Here is an 18,320-nt window from a genome sequence, read left to right as displayed (position 1 = left end):
CTAGTCATTGGAACAATCTATTAAAAAGTAGGAAAGACAGATCACAAACTTCAATATCAAGATTAAACTCTTAAAAATACTACTTGAATTAAAGAGTCGGGTGAAGGAATGCAGCACATTCCATATTCTCAGGAGGACATATATTTTGCCTGCCACATTATGTGGAGCAAACATAGTTTTATGACATTTGAAATAGTGCTATTTAATATCTGCATTTTTGTGTTGAAGGTGACATCACATGACTCGATAGTAAGTCGATTCCAGTAAAAACTTTATGTGGAGAATTATGAATAAACTGAAAAGTCAATTTAATTTTCTCCATTAAATTAAGTGCTGGTTTCGAGATGGCATGTCATTTCCCAATTGGTCAGATTGGGATTTGAACTCTGCCAAGTTTGAGAGCCAAACAACAATAGTGCCAACCACCTCCACGTGTATACACAATGTATGAGTCACAAGTCATATTAGTCAATGATTATGAAATCTGAGGAGGGGTGCCATTGGCCCTCCATTTTTTCTACTGGGGAGCATGTCCCCTCCCCCAGACCCTCTTTTGTGACTATTCCCAGTGCCTGTGAGATACATTGTTATTGAATGCTATACATTGTCATAATATAAATATAACTTTCCCCCTCCCCACTTTCTAAAACGTTACGGCACTGCTGTAATCTGCCCTACCACTTCCATATTGCCATTTATTAATGCTATCCCAGGCAGACTTCCTCTTATACTTTTAAAAAAGACATCTTATAAAAAATATGATAATTATTATCAACTGTCGTTTTTGTTACACCCGCACGATATCGCTAACTACTACTTTCGGTTACAGATTTCAACAAAGGTTGGATCTCCCATGGGAACCCATTTTGTGGAGATTTCGAGACATAAACTTATTCATGCGTTTTTCTAAATATTGGGAATTTATTGGAACGATAAGAGAAATTCTAAATTTGCTTGTCAAGATAACTCGTATGATTAAGCATTACTGTAATACAGTCTTTAGAAAGACATCTTATGTGTAATTCGAGAACATTTAAGTTCTTTTGCTATAAAGATAAAAAGTATAATTAAGTTAGAAATTTGTGCTCATTGATAATCTTTGTTTGAATCAAAGAATTTATCATGAACATTTTCATCAGGCTCTTGATTTTAGCTTTCTTTTGAGAATTTACAATTACATTTTACTTACCGTACTCGCGCGAATAAGCGCCCCTCTTGAACAAGCGCCCCATCTAATATAAAAATTTTCTTAAGTGCCCCGTTTCAGAGCCCCTGTAGGGGAGCGCTGTCCCCCCCCCCCCGATCGATTAAATAAGCCATTGAAACCCTTAAATTTTCACATTTTTCGGGAGCTTCGCCTCATAAAACAGTTTCTGGTCACACTTCGATACTCTCAAAGGTATGATTTCTAAATTCATTACACAATATGTTTCTAAGCCATATTTATAGCATGGTGACACAATATTGATACCTAGATTTAGGCTGACATCCTAAATCCTTAGGTCTAGCTGACCCATGTAAGTATAGATCTAGGCTAGCCTTCCTGATAAACTATTTCAGTTTGTGGGATTTTTTAAGCCTGTAGGACTCGAGATCTGATTATTTTGCGACTTCATTTGAACATTTTGTTATTATCTGGCGACATTGTTTTGGCTTTAGCCTACTGAACTAGACATCAGCCCCAGTCCAACTTTAGTCAAGTGTCCCTGATAGGGCTTAATGGTCAACTACCCCTAGGCCTCAGACTAACTGTCCACTCGAGTTAAGCCAGAGTTACAGATTTCAAGACAAGCTTTGGAAAATGATAAACTTTTTATAATTTGTATTAACTTAATCGAAATACATTGGTGTTTTTGTGGAATTATGTTAATCTGTTGCAGATCTCTTTTAATGTATTTGCTGATGTTCGTTAGAAAACACTATTAAGCTGAGCAATCACTGTGCCCGATGGTTGTCGGTCAACGCGATTCTATGAAGAATGCAATGCCTCGACATGCATGTAACGGATCGTTTTTAATGGCGATTCGTTTAGTTTGCCACTGAAAATCAACAGACAGCGTCATCTAGCACTTGCAGGGAGGCAAGTTGGATTTGCTGCTGCCGTGAGTTTCCTGCTTTTTGCCTACTGTATCTCCAAATGTGTTTTGAATCTCTCCCACAATCACATGTTTAAAATCAATCCTATGTTTACAGTACGTAGTTCTTACATCAACAATAAATATAAAATCCATTGTTTTGAGAACAAAGATTATATTACAAGTAATCAAACTAAATTAAAATTGATTTCTGGAGAGTCTCTTTGATATTTTGGTTTCGTGGAAACTATGGCTATTGGAAAGGAACTTCTCATGCTCAACGTTTATGTGCAGAATAAGAGAGTAGCTAGCTCATTTGGCTGCGCTGGTGGTAGCCACAGTGAGATCTCTTGGCCCGCGCACTGTCTTTTGGAAGAGATGTTTTAGCCATTAGTCCTGTGTGCAAAATGGCCCATGTGCACGTTAAAGAACGCAAAACGCAGTACAGTCTTTGGAAAGGGTAGGGGTGTATGGCAAAATTCACAACACAGGAAATAAGTTGGGACGCTAGTGGGTTGTTTTTGGTATGCATCACACCAAAGAAATCCAATCCAATCTAATGAACCTACTAAAATTAAAGATTTATAATGTTAAGTTCCCAAGGGTCTTATGTTAACTTTACAGATACTCATAACAGGAGACCCAAGTCTCCCTAAAACCTGTGGAATTCTGCAAGTGAAACTTTAACTGGTTCCTGTATACTTAAGTATACGGTATGGCATCAAGTGAGTGGAAAACATGTATGTGTAGGTCCAGCGATCAGGGCTAATTAATTGGTAGTATGACCGTTACATGTTTGTAATTAGTCACTCAGAAGGTCTTGTAACTTATTCGGACTTGTCGGCTCCTAGCATACGACGATGAGTATACAATCATATCCTGTTGATGTACGGTACTGTACGAGGTTAGATCTGATGTACTGAACTGTTAGCAGAATGTAAATTAGTTTAATTGACCCAATTCTTCATCATTAGGTTCTTGAATTAATGCTTTTTTCTACCTTTAATTTTTTAATTTTTGAAAATATTTTAGCAGAATGTAAAATAATTTAATTGACCCAATTGTCCATCATTGGATTTTCTGTTTTCTACCTTTAAATTTGTTGTTCTAAATTTTCAGAAGAATGTACAATTCTTTATCGTAATACATTTTTTACTTGATGCTTTTGTACATAGTATCAAAAGGCTACAATATATGGTTTATCTCATCTTATACTTTGTCCACACTATCATATTTTGTTTGATAAATCAGGCATGAGCGAACCTACTTTGCCCGTAGCCCGGGACAAGTATTTTTTACGGTCGGACAACAAGAATTTTAGGGACTACTTGTCCTTGGACAAGCACTTTCAGAATAAGCTACTTCACCATGTACTTATAAAAAGTCCGCCTCTTGACAATTTACAGAGCATATTTTATTAACAAATTGTTGGCGCAGAAAGAGATATCAAACGGAAAATCGACTAGGCCATGGTTGCGCGCCGCACTGCGTGCATCAACTTTGAGTCACCAACACTCCCGCGATTTATGGACGGTTTAAAAGTAAAAATGTAGGCCTAACTCAATATAAATTTGTTATTTTCTGCAGTAAAGATTGAAAATGAATTCTTAATTGTTAAATGTTAACCAGATCTGTCGTAAGACCCACAGCAGGCATATATTTTCGCACGATATCATACCTGTTAGCTGTCAGCCGTCCGGGCCTGCTGCACGTGTCTGTTTTCAATATAAATTCACACTGGTCTAGTCTATAAATAACAGACATATTTATAGACTGGGCGCACAGCCATTAGTTGATTAGTTGAGTTGGACGACATGAAATGTCTGGACTTCAAGACTAGTAATTACTTCGCGTATGAATATGAACAGCAGCCATTAGGCCAACTTCAAAAAAAGGTCTAGTCTATTTCGTTTGCGCGTGTGGGGAAGGCAGTTTAGACAACTAAGAAAGGGTAGTTAAATTGGGATTTAAAGTTGTTAAAGTAATTAAGAAATCGTTCACTTCTAAGTGATGGAGACAATGTGCATATAAAATCCAAATCTTGTAAAACTGGAGTTAAAAATTGAGGGGTTAGGGCCTATAATTGAATCATTTTCCCGTCTCAAAAATTTCGCCGTCTTGGAGGGATTCGTCCCCTCGGCCCATCCTCATAGTTATATTAGACCTACAGTACAGTACTTGTCTTTCATTGAGAGGTAAGCAATTTTATTTATTTTGCAATAAATGAAATGAGAATGTGTGAGGCCTAAAATATTTCCCGCGTAAAATATTAGGCCCAGAAATCCGTCGCTGCATTTCAAAAATATGAGCCGATTTCGACGGATATTTTGCAGAAAATTGAGGCCTTCATAGTAGGAAAACAAGTATTTACGATTCTGCAATTGTGCGCATCTATTTTTCTAGATGTTTTCCTGTGAAATTTGAAGTTTTTAGAAAAAAAAAAAAAAATTTTTTTTAAAGTTAGTATTAGAATTGATTAAGGTCTGCAAACGGGTACAAACGTACGATATGGCCACCCCCCTCCCCTTTCTCCGAATACCGTCATGCAACACAGTCCTCTTGGCCTTTGGCCGAGAACTTGTGTATTGTGGGTATCCACCATGCCTGAGAAATGTTTACTTGCAGTTGTCATGACGACGGCTTTTAAACACGCAATAAGAAAACGATCAACACACTCCTAAATACATAGAATATTATTAATAATGTTTATTTTATTGAAATTTTCCATATTATACATTATTGAAATTCTTGCAAATTAAAAAGAGACAGAAAAACATTTTTGCATGATCAATGCGGTATGCATGTAGGCCTATTAATTCAATTCAATTCAATTATTCAATTCAATCAATCTTTAATAATCCCACATGGGGCAATTCAGATTACAAGCATCATAAAAACATGACATTAAAAATATAAATCGCAGAAATATATACCATGAAATAAATCGTTGTAGGACCTACACAAAAAAACATTACTTTTTACTTTTTTATTATTATTGTGCAATAATATTGGGACAAGTAAAATTGTCTTCAGGACAAGTGCATTTTTCAAAGGTACTTGTCCGAGGACAAGTGAAAATCTGTGAAATTCCCTCATGCCTGTAAATACATGTGATTTGCCCATATATGGTTGTGATATTATATCATCATGCCCATAAATGGTCAAATCATGCATATTTGAGAGCTAAAAATGTGTGGACATATATTTATTGTAGACCATACAGTATTTGAAAAAAAAAATCAATATAATCTTAATTTTGATAAGGTAAAGGTATAGTAATACAATTTATAATTAACTAGGATTTAAAATAATTTATATTAAGGTTAATATTTATTTTTGGACATCAGTTTCACCATAGGTAGTGAATTCTATATTTCATTTCATTTATTTCCGGAAAAAAACTCCTGAGGGAAAAGTAAAATATATTACAAAACTGATTTAGTTAAATAGTAGTTACATTAATATTATTTTACTTTGAGAATTATTCCATTTTAATCACTATTTTTAAAGTTAACTCAACAAGCTGTAGGACATATCTCAAAGTTATAGAATCATAATGATGACTAATATAAATTATGTTTCTATTTCTGTGGTGATCATAATTTCTTAACCCATGGCCTTTAAAGGCTAATATATAATAATAATAATAATAATTCTTTATTTGTCCTCGTATATGTATGCCTACACACTGGGAAATTCGGGCTGGGTCTCCGGGGACTCGCGGCTGCCATAGCTCGGCGCCAACTACCCCACTTACTCTACAACATCAAACGGATACAGACTGATACATACATGGTCCTTAACTCGCTTAACTATCCTGAGAGGGTTATTCGAGGAGCTGAGCGTTTTGTTATTAAGACCCGAATTCAATACTCAATGCAGAGCCGGGTATTGAACCCGGGCCCTCGCGTGCAAGAGGCAGGAACCATACCAATTAGCCAAATGCTCAGCTACAACATTGTTTTTCTTTCAGTCGTAGTTTCCCTCCATTTATGCATTTTTGTATACATTCTTTTCTGTAAATGGCTTTGAATATCACCATACATTTTTTTTCTCCCAACTTTAATGCTTGTTTGTAATTTTATTCTTGGACCGTTTCCTCTGAATCACTTAACCTAACAATTTCAATCACCTAATGGATTTTTTTTTGTAGAGCCTGCAACAAATTAGAAAAAAATGTTTATCTAAAAAAAATAGAAGGGTTGTCTGTAAAAAATTGATGATGTAACCGTATTCATTATGATTTTCGTAAACTTTTGAAAACTCACTATATGCATTTTTTTACTACTCCATGCAAAAAAATAAAATGTGTTGGGAAAACTCATTTAACCTGATCTCCCAAAAGTTGCTTCTTCCTATTTGGGACACCTGATTGATATTGAACCGGTATTAGACACTTACTGTTAACACTGCATGGATAGCATTTGTATAATTATACAATTTTGTAAATTATTTTCCAGATACATTTTGCTATGTGACAGAAATTTAGACTTTGGTCATATTGGACAAGGAGAACTTAAAGCCCCATTCCCGGCAAATTTTCAGTTGTTAAGAAAAATCTGATATTTATATATGTTATTATTTAGATTTATAATATAATAGAAATTGCTAGTTTAACTGAATTTAGACATTACTAAACATGAAAAAAATGTAAAATAAAACTGAATTTTGATTTTTTTTTGTGTTTTACACAAAAAATAAATACGGATGAATTCTTTATGTTTGATTTTGCGATAGGTCTACGAAGAAATATAGTAGGCGCTGGAAACATTAGCTTATCCAACACTGTTAGGCTAGGCCTAGCACATGGGCCATAAATGCACACAGGACCAACAGCTTAAATGTCTCATCCAAAAGCGATGCGCTATTATAACTTGTATTTCAGTCCTCTAGATAAAACACAAGGAGAGGCAGCAATGGGAATAGAACGGGGGAACCTAGAGATCTCCACGGTTCAGAGCACACATAGTGGCTACCACCAGATTAGCCGACTAAGCTAAGCTGCACTCTGAAGTTGTTCTGAAGTTCTGTCCAGATTATCAAATTTTCTTAGGCAGAAAGCTGCTGTATGCCCATATATACAATAGTCACGATGTGCCTATATATGGTCATGATGTGATGTCATCATGACCATATTTAGGCATGTCACATGTTTTTGTCAAATATAATTTGATAATCTTGACAAAGCTTTTAGCTGAACAAAGATAGTATATCTTAAAAGTGGACTGTTTATTTAATTATTCTGACCGTGTTCTGACTACTCAACAATGAAGATGAGGATGGTTATGATGAATGCGGTCTTCATTTCATTTGGTATATAAACACTGGAGCATGACCGGGAATAGATCCCCACACACATTATTGTTGATTAAGTAGACATGTCCAAGTGCATCTAGAATGGGATTCAGTGAAGTATTATTAAAGTATAGCATTAATAGGAGCATTTGGCGCAATGTAGCTTAGACTCTTAACCTTAAACAAGGCACTTTACCTACGTTTGCCTCTCGCCATTTAGGAGTATAAATGTGTACCTGGTAGGATCTGATACCAAGTGTTGATTGTCATTCGCTTATGGAATTGTGCTCCCCAGGAAGGGGTGACACCAGTGGGGAGACTGGGGGAGGGTACAATGACCCCTCGGGGAGAGCAGTTTAGGCATCACTATATCATTCCATCATTAAATTATTCAATGGCCAACTGTCATTCTGTTTGTAAAATCTTGAAATGGTGCCATGAATCCTTCAGAGGTTTTTCTCGATGGACTTTATTTTAGATTCTTGCATAATGCATTTCAGAGTTGCATTAATCAAGTGTAGACAGTCTTACTGTGGTTTCTTGTCACTAATTAGTATTAATCCTTGACCGAATATGAATCCAACCAAAAAGTCTTGGAATAATGCCATGATTTTATCTCCAGATGTTTTTTTTTCTTAATGGAATTGATCATAGTTGATAGGTCTCTACATAACAAAATATAGCATGTGATGTAGCAGAGAAGCATTTACAAACTGTAGGCAGCCCTACTGTAGATCCATATCATTAAATGTCAATAGGCAAACATCATTCCGTTGTCAATGCCATGAGTTCCTTCCGCAGGTGTTATCTCAATGGACTGGATTTTAGTGGCAGGTTCTTACATGCTCTATCTTTATTAGAGATGCATCAATAAACTTTGTCCTTTTTATAGTTGCATATTATTAAATGGCATTAATCCTTGGTCAAACATCATTCTGTTACAAAACACTTCAAAGAATGCCATGAGATCGTTGTGGAGGATTTATCTCAGTGGACTTGATTTCAGTAGCAGGTTTTTTCATGCTCTACCATATTCAGAGAAGCATTAATAAACTTCAGCCTTAGTGGCAGATCCACGAATATGAAATAGAGGGGCCCAGGTAGGGACTTTGACAGATGCAGGGTTTACACCACCTCAGCCCAACCCTGGTTGGGGCTGAGGTCAGAAAATTTACGATTATGTCACCTCTTGATGGCCGAAAATGACACTCTCTGACTTAAAATTTGAATGTAATTTGCTATTTGGGGGCGGGGGAGCGGGTCGGATGGGAGCCCCCTTGTTTCTGCCACTGAGCCTTTTTTATAGTTGCATATTATTAAATCCTTGTCCAAATATCATTCCATCAAAATCTCTTGGAATAACGCCATGATGTCTTCTAGATGGTTTTTATCTCAGTGGACCTGATTTCAGAGGCAGGTTCCTAAAATCTCTATAGAATACGGATTCACTGAAGCATTGATGAAGTGTAGCCGGCCCTAATTTGCATATCATTAAATGGCATTAATCATGGGCTGAATATCATTCCTTCGCATAATTGGAATAATGCCATGTGATTTCTTTTCCGGAGGTTTTATCCCAATGGAACTCTGTGGTTTAATTTTAAATGAATTAAGCTTACTGCTATAATCAATCATCTTTTTTTCCTCGTACGGGGAAGAAATTAATCTCATTCTGTGGAATGTTTTTTTTTTATGAATATGAATGTATCCACCTTATATATTCATTATCCTACATTCCATGGGAAACATGTTTTTGTTTCAACAAGAAAAAAACAACTGTAAATTCTTAAATTCATATGACCTTAAAATTTTGATTAATCCATCTTAAGGATTTCTTCAAGACTTTAATTTTTAAGATCAGAAAGGCCCTAGAAATCAAACTTTGATTTAGTATAGATTTTTATGAAGAATTGAAAGGTCCTCACGTGAGATCACAGAAAGCAGACTACAATTATAGAGGACGCATGTTATATTTTCATCAGCTACAGTTGATTAATTGATATTTTTCTAGGATTTTGTATTTATCATCATGGAAAGCGAATTAGCTAGAGGCGCTGGGGCAGCCGATGAAACAACCTTTAATCTTGAAAATGAATGTTTGTACAATAGAAATTTGATGCAATTGGCTTTACCATCTGATATCAAATCTCCAGCGTTCTAACTTGGTATAGTCTACTGTGCCTAAACATTAATTTGCTAGAGGGTGCCCCAATAAATCGAAATAGACACTTCAACAAAAGAAATTCAGTAATCATTGTAATACAGAAAAGAAATTCAGTAATAATTGTAATGCACATTAAACCTAATTTTTGTGAATTTAAATATAGACCAATTTACCGGGTTTACTTTGAAACAGCACCGCCAAGGTCTCACAACTCACTGGGGGTCTTCCTGAATCCTAGCCTAGCCTGAGCAGCTAGCTAATGTCAAATAGAGCGCCGCATGCACACTGGTAACGTAGCGCACAGTGCGTAGGCCTCTGTAAGTCCCCCAGTGGTAGTTGCCAGGTTATCGCAAATTTTGATTTCCAAAATTCGCGAAAATGATCTATAATGTACAATAAGAAAAAAAATGGTATGAACTGCTAACATTTCAATCAACATACATTTTAGTTCCATTCATTGCTGTCTGATGACATGGTTAAGGGGGAAGATTTTGGGGGTGTTTCCTTACCTATGGTGGGTGCCCAAGGGGCTGTGGCTCCTGGAAGCTTCAGATACAAATCTCTGTGCTTGTAATAACACTTTATCTCACCCCTACTAAAGTATATTGCATATTTTATTATGTCCAATGTTAATCTTCTAAATTGAATTTCTATTTGAAATTTTTTCTTCATATGCTGCAATGAACTTTTGTAATTTTTAATTAATATTTTCGAATTTGTGAAAGGCCCTGTTATGTCATCATTGCTGTTACCCTCGTTGAATAAGTTAAATAGAAAATAAATATATAAATTTGAGATACAGTTCAACCGCCAATTTGAGACGACCTTTGGAACCTGAATATTTGGGATGGTTTGGTCTCCAATTAAAAGATAAAAGATTATTTGGTTCTTTGAAAAAGTGGTCTCTAATTAGAGGGGTCTCTGATTTAGAGGGGTGTCGAATTGGAGGTTGCACTGTGTTATATCTAGTAGAAAGTAACTTATTTATGCATCATAGAACTTTCAAGATTCTAATAAAGACGTTTTTCATTTCTGATGTGTGTCCCTGTGCTGATATCAATGTGTCACCATCTGACATGTTTTCCAAAACACCTCATTGACGAGTATTCCCTTGTGATCACCAATCTCTCATACCTCACAGTGTGAAACCACTGTGAAATTATCACATCAAAAAATCCATTGAAAACATTGATCATCCCTGCCTCGGCTACCTCATTTGTGCCAACATTTTGATGGCCTAGGAATGAAATGAATTGGATAGGCATTGGAATAATAGTAATTATAATAATAATGATAATGATGATGATAATAATAATAATAATAATAATAATAATAATAATAATAATAATGCCAATAAAAAAAATTCTTGTGTTGGCCACATTTTGGAAAAAAATCCAAAAAATGGGTAGGTCAGTAGGAAATGCTTTTTTTTTAATTTAATTTTTTTTGACCAAAAATTGTTTATGCTTAAAAAGTAGAAAATACACAAAAATAAAACAAAGACCATTTTTATATCTATATTGAAGATCCAAACAATCGCATAACACTGTCGCATCGCCTACCATCGCAAGATAAGCCTATTCCAGCCTTTTTAACTCATTAAAAAAATATTTTTCGATGTAAAAAAAAAAAGGGGGGAAAAAAACAACTAAAATGCAGACTCTCAATTTTGAACATTTTGGGTCGGTTGGGCGTGGCCAACACAATAATTTTAAATGAAAACCAAATTTGGGCTGGCCCCTTGGGGAGCTGTGCCAGCTGCAGTGCAGTACTCTCAATACGAGGGTTATTCGAGGAGCCAGGTGATCCGATGTTGGTAGGGTTTGAACAGGGGTCTTCAGAAGGATCCCGGTGGAAATAATTCTTCAGACTTTTGTGGGTTATTCTTGATGTTTACACCAAATAAATCCATCCATCCATCTTCTTTTCCCCAGTTCTCTTTTCCCTCCCCAGTTTCCTCTTGCTATTTCCCTTTTCCACAGATAAAACAACACACATTATGATCAATCTATATATTTTATTAACACAAATCAAGTTCATTTTTAAGATAATAGCAATCGATACATTATTCTAAAATCAAGAAAACCTCAAAGGAATGCGACCACTAGTGTTCGAATGTTTAATGTAGGTCTACCAACAAAAGTTGCAAATTGAATAGTGAAAACAGATGCACAGCGATTTTCCTCCACTTCCCTCTGTGTTATTCCCATCTGTGTGTGTGGGTGTGTGTGTGTGTGTGTTTTTTCTGTAGATATGTGCTAGAAAACGTCCTAGAGTTTTTGGCTTTTACCTGAGACAAAGGATGATTACAATGTAGGGATGAAAAGGTTCATTGTGCTTAGTATTTTGTTTGAAAAGCTAAAAATTGTAGTGTTTAGAAAAGACTTGTGTAAAAGTTTATTCCACTGTATATTACAGTATATGAGCTTTATGTATATAGTATTGGTAATTTAAAATATTCTCAATATATTTTGTTCCTACTTTCTTTTTTTTTTTTTTTTTTTTTTCAAATTATTATTCCTATTCTCACCTGTACAACATTTTGTAGATTACATTAAAATAACTGCAGGATCCATAGTGGATTAGTGAATATCACTTGCTAATTACTAGACTTCATAATTCAAACACCTTTCTTTAAAATGAATTTGAGGGCTATCAAAATTTTATGTATTATATTATTATTATTATAGTTATTGATCAAGGAAGGGAGGGGTGAAGAGTGGAGTGTGTAAGGGGAACATCTACCTCAATACTTCTTCTGTCTCTCGCTGTTCTCCCACTTACTAGACTAAATAATACATAAAATAATCTCATTGAAATTATGGGAATAATTAAATATTTGTTTATGTATTCCTGCTATAAACATACGTTGATTTAATTAGAAGTGTAAATAACTTTGTCCCATACTATAGTAGATTCGTCATTAACTTCTATACTTCCTGTAGCATTGTAAAGTCAAAACAGTTCTCTCCACTATTCTTGAGAATTAAAATAGCCTTATAATTAATCTGAAAAGAAATTCACCTGGTTCCAAGGTAAACGTTTTTATGAAAGTTTCTTTCTTGTTGACCCAAGGATAAAGAGTGTGTACTCTTACCTGAATGCTTTGATCGGCGATCTTTTTCAACTGACTGAAAATTTTATAATTAATATCATTTATTTTATTTTTTTTAACTGTGTCTGTCGAACAGATTGAAATAAAGTGCATACGTTTCTTCGTCAAGTTAAATGGATTACTAATTAGTATTATCTTTGCAGTGACCTGTCATTTATCATTATAAATTTTAATAATCGATGACCTCGGCTACAATCCGTATTATAATTCCCATACAACTAAAGTCACACATTTTTAAGCAGGTTTTTTTTTTAGCAGTTTACTGTTTTATATTAAATTAATAACAATGTAATTAATATTCAGTTTACTATATAGGCTTACATTTATGTAGATTTAGCTTTCAATGAAAATTAAGATTTAGAAAATATATTTCTTGCAAATAAACGACCCAATGATAATATCATTGCTACATTCTTTTTTCTCATAGTATATATGATTAAATATAAATAAAGAAATGTATCTAGAGAATTTAGACTGTAATAGATGAAGAAAATCCTGTCCAGTACTGGTACTGGTATGTGCATTTATAATGCGCCTCTTCCTTGAGGTAATAAAGCGCAGTTCTTTTCCCTGGTCATTGGGTTCACTGGCTTTAAGTGTTGCTGCTGGTAATCAGCGCAGGAGCAGGCAACCCCACCAGGTAGTGGTGAGAGTGATAAATAAATAACACAATGCACATTAAAAGTCTAAATTTTATTTTAGTTTTATTTTATCTGAATCCAACAGTGACCAATGTCATCCTTACAGGTTTTAATAATAATAATAATAAAAATATCTAACATCATTGACATAAAAAAGGCCAAATGGAAACGGAAGAAGTACTAAATATTACTGACATAGTTGTACCTTTTGACAGAAACACAGAAGAGAATTGCACAAAATATCAGATGTTAATTACTGGTTGTTATTTGCAGAGATTGACTAAATAATTTTATAATAGTATTTGATTGAATATATAAAGCAAAACACCTAATATGTTGACAGAATTAATACTTAATAGAAGTTCTGATGACCTTTCCTATTCACTCCCTGGGGTGTTGAAACTTTGTGAAATTAACACTCCAAATTAGATATGCGTGTTTCAACACACGTGTAGGTTTCGTAATGAGTGCTTTTCATTAGGCTAATTGGGCAGTAATTCAGATTGCCCCGGGAGCTGTCTTTAGCCACAAAAAGGCATCGGTTTCATTAGTTGTTTTGTGGCCTGGAGGACATGTGTTCGATAATGCATAACAAACGTATGGGAGAGAAATATCACCGAGATTAATGTTAGTTACACTGTTATTCTTTGCAGCTGGATAAGCACTCACTCGTTGGTAATGTGATGGAGTTTATATCAGGATTGCTGATAAGAATATTTAGCTGATATCCACCATCTCTTAAGTAAGCAAGATCAATATATAAAAGTAAGTCAGATCAATGTATAATGTAGTTCAAGTACAAGTATTGCAGCACAGATGTTGGCCTTTTGTGGGAGGCTTTAAATATTTCATCCTTTTTATGACTGATAGAAGGGAATTTGTATTATTATTTTTCTTTATATATTCAATTCTTTTTGTGATACCAAATTCAATAAAATAGTCATTACAAGGTTTCGATAAGTAGTTAGAGCCAGCACAGACACTCAGTCCATAAATTGCTGGTTCATTCATATGTCATGTTAGCAGGATCCGGATCCTGCTAACCGCTAACGGATCCTGCTAACCGTTAGCTGCCGTGTGAGAACATAGCCTTCATGTTTGAGGTATCTGGTAAGCCGGTACCAGCTACACTTGTCTCACCACAACAGGGGCTGTGTGGACCAATACACCAGGTTAACCCCCTAATCGTCTTGACAGATGTACTAGGTTCTTTAAAGTACACATGAGCCAAATTGTGTTCAATGGGCCTACAGTTTATAGTCCTTATTCGTGAAGACTTGTTCTCCACCAGAACCATAGACGAGCGTTCCGTTTAAACCAATATGCTATATAATGGCTTTACATTGAGGCGCCCCTGCCTTACCCGCTCGGCCATTTGACTCGTCGATTTGGGTTTCAAGAAGAGTTGTCTGCTAGTAAGCAAAGTATAAAAATAACTTCATTTATCATGTTTTTAATTTAAGTAAGAATTCTTATTACTAGATGTCTTTTTAAAAGTTGTTATAAACTTTCATTGAATTCAGACCTGTAAACCAAATTATGTGTGAATATCTAATCAATTTATGTTTCTTAAGAAGTGTTACGTTCAATGAATGGAGGTGTTTTAACTTACAATGTCAAGTTATTTTTCATGCATGAAGAGTGCCCTCGTGGGGCCAAGTAATCAATATGTTAAATGACATCTATCGAGCTTTATAATACAATAGCAAAATATGTAAAGCTTCATTATATCACTGTCTTTCTTGGGTCTGAAAGACATAGAATAAATGTTATATGCGGTGGTGTATCTAGAAGAGAGTGTGGGGCACACTCCTTCCCTCCCTAAAAATATATCGCCACAGTCGCACTCCATTGAAATGTTTGAAGGTAAAAAAAATCACACTCTGGATTTAGATCACCTTATTTTGCGAGATAGCACCTTCTCACTTCATCGTATCATTGAATCATCGGAGCCCCGAATTCACCATCACTCCCATCAGCTCCCACTTCATTTCAAGTCCTCTAGGTACGCCACTGGTTATATCAAGGGGTGTATTACTAACTTATATAAGCTGTTGACAGATTTTTTCTATTTTAAAATTTTCTTTAAATGATTACTTTCAGTTTCAAAAGGTTTTTGTTCTGATAGATTTTTTTTTTTAATGATTTCTAAGAAGGGCTTTGTAATACTCCAATCCCAACAATGAATTTTATGAATTTATAGAATAACAAATGATTTTTTTTTTCCAAGAATATCATTGAATATCATTATTAAGTCCGATGAACAAATTTTTCATAATTTTATGTGCTCCGGTAAGAATAGAATAATTTTCTTCAAAGTATGCAAATGATTGATAATTGAAAAAAGATTTTAATCCATTCAGACAGTGAGTATTCAAAAAGTAGACAATAATGTTTTGTTATTGCCTTCTGTGTTTAATATGCCAAGTCTACAGTACAAAAATTAGAGTACAAGTTCCCCTCTAATTAAAGACCACCTCCAATTAAAAACCCTGGTCCTGGAAATGGTCTTTAATTGGACTAAGATTTATTTTTCTTTTTTTTTAATTTTAAATAATACAAACCCAAAAAAGCATACAATATTCTGTCAAAATATTTTGGGATATTCAAGAAAATTTTTGTGCATACATATTTTAGGTTTTGTATTTATCATTTTTGGGATAATATTTCGAGTGATTTTTTAAAAAATAAATTAATATCAAAGCATGGTCATCATCACTACCAGCCCAGAATGGTTTTAGCAAACTCCTTCACCTACATTTAAACTTGTCATTGATTTTACTTATATTGAGAAGGATATTTTTCAGCCAGGCATGATGATCTATCGTAGTCTTAAAGTGATTTCATAACATGTTTAATTGCATTTAATTACTGCAGGATGCCTTCATTATACGTTATACCATCTGATGATTGTTTGTGGCGACATGCATAACTTATACCAGTTTCCAAATGTCAAACTCTGTAGTTGAAATTTTGCTTTGAAAATTGCTTGAATTGGATAATTAAAAAAAAAATCAGAATCAGAAGTGATTTGTTCTGTCAGAGATTTATTTTCAAAATCACAACTTTAAATTTTTGAAACACGTTGAAAATACCGTATTTATTTGAAAAAACACCCCGAAGCGTTTATTCGAGGGAGGCGTTTATTCAAGGGAGGCATTTATTTTCTTTGGTGTGAAATGTGTATACCCTCCAATTTCACTGGAAATGTTGAACTGCGTCAAAATATGTTATTGTGTGATCATAAAGTATAATTCATCAAAACCAGGTTAGGAAAAATGGAATTCTACTTTAATTCAACATTAATAGAATGTGTTGAGAATGATGCTATTTCATTTAGTTTTGTTTACAGTCATTTAGGGCATTTATTTGAATAAATGCGATAATTTGGTCATTTCACTACTCTGGAAAAAGGTCAAGAATGTTAATTGAATAGATAAATAATAATTACATTATTATTATTATTATTATTATTATTATTATTATTATTATTATTATTATTATTATTATTGTTATTATTATTATTATTGCTGCTGTTATTAGTTAATAATCTTAAGCAATTTTAATTAAATAATAATAATCATATAGTAATTTATCATATATAAAATATGTATATTTTAATTGTTAATATATCTGTTAGTTTTATTATTGTTGATGTTATTGATATATTGTTATTGTAAATACAGTTGTTATTTATATAAAATGGATAAACTATTTCATTTAATAGATAAAAAATTCTTTGTTTTTTTAAAGCTAGTGGGAAACAGAGTACTTACACAGGATGTATTGTTCTCTTCAGTGCCTGGCTTTCATAGAACTTTATCAAATGACTGCTTATGTAAATTAATTTGTATTGATAATTAAGCCCAATCTGTTTTTATTTTTATTTTGATATTTTTGAACATTAAAAGAAAGGAGAAAAAACTTTGAGAACAGTAAAAAAAAAAAAATAAAAAAAATAATGATAATAATTTTGTTTGCTTCTTGCAACATAACTTAACAAACTTATTTGTGCTTACATGTGTATTATTTCCTTTGAAATGTGTAAACAAGAAGTTAAGAGAGATAATTTGCCTTTTAATCATGTCACCCACAATTCCCGTCACATCTACTTCCTACAATATGGAGGAGGAAGCATCTATCAAGGTTGTAGTGCCAAAATGTTGACATCTGCAGTTAAATAGTTCATGTGGCCTATATATGTTTCATTACTTGTTAATGAAAAAAAATGTTTTTCTTCTCAGTTTGCATGTCCCTCCCTTCCTCCCCCCTCCCCCAATAAAGGCTTGCATTACCCAGCGGTCATTCACAATTATTTTGAATAAACATTATCATGCATTTGTAAAAGTGTACAAATTTATCTACCTCTCCCCCTAGTGTAATGTTTGTACACTGTGAAATGTTGATAATTGTGAACGACCGCTAATAGAATATTATGAATATTTGAATATATTTGCAATAAAGGCTTACATCACCAAGTTTCTTTAATAGAGTATCATGAATAGTTGAATATATTTGCAAATATTAATCAATTGTAATCTGTGTTTTGAGACCTTTTTTATCTGTACTGGAGTTTACGATTATTACTTTAACACAATCAAACAACCTCGATGATAAAAACAAGACTGAAATTTAGCTAACCTATGCATCCATCAAGTATCAGTAATTAATACCTATAGTAATCGGTCTGTTTTGGCCTTTCAGATAATGTAGTTAAATTAACAGTATAAAACAGTATCAGAAATTAACAAATACCAACAGTAATCAGTCTCTTTTGGCCTTTTAGATAATGTAATTGAATTGCCACTTTTATATTATTATGAATAGTGGAATATATTTGAAGACTTGCACAAAGGTTACCTTGATATATTTGCAAATATCAATTGTAATCTGTGTTTTGAGACCTTTTTTGAATTGTACAGGAGTTAACGATTATTACTTATCACAATTAAACAACCTCGGACTCGAACCCACGATACAGTGCAGGCATTTTTTAATATTCGTGTACTGGTACTGTTGATTTTAAGTGC

General features: G+C 34.0%; 1 long non-coding RNA gene across 1 annotated transcript in view; it reads left to right on the top strand.

Annotated features, from left to right (window-relative positions):
* Positions 1-14,315, top strand: part of LOC117109371 — a 31,196-nt gene extending 16,881 nt beyond the window's left edge. The window contains exon 3 of the long non-coding RNA XR_004445516.1: positions 13,944-14,315. This is a non-coding gene — a long non-coding RNA (uncharacterized LOC117109371). The remainder of the gene's footprint in view (positions 1-13,943) is intronic.
* The last annotated feature ends 4,005 nt before the right edge of the window (positions 14,316-18,320 follow it).

The sequence above is a fragment of the Anneissia japonica genome, unplaced genomic scaffold, assembly GCF_011630105.1.
Source record: "Anneissia japonica isolate Jap-2015-1 unplaced genomic scaffold, ASM1163010v1 scaffold287719_len1884721_cov185, whole genome shotgun sequence".
NCBI classification, from domain to species: domain Eukaryota; kingdom Metazoa; phylum Echinodermata; class Crinoidea; order Comatulida; family Comatulidae; genus Anneissia; species Anneissia japonica.
Note: the sequence above shows the minus strand (reverse complement) of the source record. Positions and strands in the feature narration are given on the sequence as shown.